Here is a 2,441-nt window from a genome sequence, read left to right on the forward strand (position 1 = left end):
AAGTCAGTGAATGAGTGAGTGAGAGTGAGTGAGTGAGTGCATAGAATCTTTCAAGATGGCAACTTGAGGCTTGAATATTTTCTTTTTTGACAGTGTTTGTATCAATTGTTTATATGTTAGCACTCAATGTTATTCTCAATCTAGGAATATATATTCCTTTTTCCAATTTGGTAATTTAAAAAATTATTAGTTGGGATTTAATACATATATCATTCCAGATTTCAATTTGAATATTTTCTTTACTTTCAGTTTAAAATGTGCAGCGTGTGCTCTTCCTTTCTGGTTTTCTAACTAGGTCTGTGGATATTTCATTTTAACATTTTATCTTCTCTAACTGCTGTCTGAAATTTTCCATTCCACTCTTTGATGTCATCATTTCTTTAGCTACTCTACTATTAAGAGCAGGTTTCAGAGTCTCTTCTAAAATCCACTTTGGTTTTTTTCTTTTCTGTTTTTTTAATAGCTTTTTGCTTTCTACATTATTACTGTAATGTTCTTGATTCCCTTCCACAGCTCAAGTCTTATATCATTAGTGTCCAGTGAGTTAAACCTGTCCTGGAGATGTTCTTGGCGTTCAGGTGGGGTAGACGCAGGGTTGTGTTTCCACTCTCATGGACTTGTTTTATTTTTTTCAGCTTAACCTGAATTTAGATAAGAGTAATTGATGGTCTCTTCCACAGTCAGCCCTGGTCTGGTTTTAGCTGCTGACATTGAGCTTCTCCATCTTTTCTTCCCCCAGATATAGTCAGTTTGATTTCTGTGTATGCCATTTGAGAAGCCCACCCATAGAGTTGCCTTTTGTGTTGTTGAAAAAAGGTATGTGCAATGAAGTTGGTCATGCGGAATTCTGTCATGCCATCTCCAGCTTTGTTTCTGTCACCAAAGCTATATTTTCCAACTGCTGCTCATTCATCTCTGTCTGCAACTTTTGCATTTGGATTGCCAATAATTATCAATGCATCTTGATTGCATGTTTGGTCATTTTCAGATTGAAGGTGTTGATAGAATTTTCAACATCTCCATCATTAACTTTTGTGGTTGGTTGGTGTTTACATTTGAATAATAGTTGTATTGATTGGATTTCCTTGAAGGTGGATAGAGAGAATCCTAGCCCAGACATGACAGCAGTGAATTTATATCTCTGTGTACAGACTTTGTCTGTGTATTTCAAGATACCCAAACCCAAACTCATGATGTGATTGAGTCCATGCAAACTCATGGTGACCTCTTGCATTTCCAGGACTAACTGTTTCCGGGTGTAGATACTCCCATCTTCCATGGAGTGGCTGGTGGTTTCGATCTGCTGGTCCTGCAGATCACAGCCCAGCATAATACCAGTATGCTACCAGGACATGAAATGTCAGTTTTGATGATGATTTCAGTGTGATTTTTCTTGTTTCATTCTCAGCATTATAAATCATATGATTTCCTGACTCAAAATTGACAGTGTCAGTCCATTTAAGCTCACTAATGCCTAGAACGTTGATTTTTATAAGGTTCATTTAATTTTTTTACACGGTCCAATTATCCTGGATTCCTACTTCCAAGTGCCAGTTACTAAGTGATGTTTGCCTCCAGCCATTTCTCATTTTGAGTCGTGCCCCATCGACAGATGAGGAGGGTCTCGAAAGCTTTCTGCGTCTGTGTCATAGCGGCCGGCTCTGCTTTGATTGAGAAGGCTGTGCTTCCTCCGTCATATTTTGAGCCCCTTCTAACCTGGGTGCCGTCTGTGGCACTGTCTGCTGCTTCTCAGGAGGCCTTCGGTATCTGACCGTCTTTCAGGTCTGCCTTCAAGGTCTCCTCTGGCCAATTCTTCAGAGGTGGACAGCCTATTTCTTCTTTTAGTTAGTCTGGCAGTCCTGCGGAAACCTGTTCAGGTTAGGTGACTCGGCAAGCATTTGAAACACCACTGACAAAGATTTCAGCGTCACAGTAGCACCAACCCCCGCGGGCTGAGGCTCATCTGTCTGCTGATCACGCATTTTCCCAGGTGATTCTCTTGTGCTCTCCTGGTCAGAAACAGCTATAGAAATATTTTTGGATTGGGAGATTTGCAAAGGTCTCATCTATTATGTGGACTCAGGAATTTGTACAGTTTCTTATGGGGACCACAGAAAGGTGTTAATGTAAAATAATGAATTTGACCCCATAATGTTGGGTATAATTTTAGCTCTGTCACTAATTTATTAGGATTGTGACTTTGGTCAAGTCATTTAACCTCTTTAAGGTGACCAGACATTCCGCTTTTGGTAGGACAGTCCTGATTTTTAACAATTTTTCCCGCGTACCGCGGTGTTTTAAAAAAGTCCTGATTTTTGAAAAGCATGCACGACAAGCTAGGGTAGGCGGTTTTCGGCTGCCATGTGGCTATTTCGCCAGGATATGAGTTTTATCAATGGTGTCCCGCTTTACCAATGTTAAAATCTGGTCACCTTACTCTT

At 40.1% G+C, this 2,441-nt stretch overlaps 1 protein-coding gene across 1 annotated transcript in view; it reads left to right on the plus strand.

Annotated features, from left to right (window-relative positions):
- Positions 1–2,441, plus strand: part of DRG1 (developmentally regulated GTP binding protein 1) — a 24,393-nt gene that overhangs the window by 8,480 nt on the left and 13,472 nt on the right. The gene's annotated exons all lie outside the window — the stretch shown is intronic.

This window comes from Echinops telfairi, unplaced genomic scaffold (genome assembly GCF_000313985.2).
Source record: "Echinops telfairi isolate 266 unplaced genomic scaffold, ASM31398v2 ScPeMD7_29;HRSCAF=101, whole genome shotgun sequence".
Taxonomy (NCBI): Eukaryota; Metazoa; Chordata; class Mammalia; order Afrosoricida; family Tenrecidae; genus Echinops; species Echinops telfairi.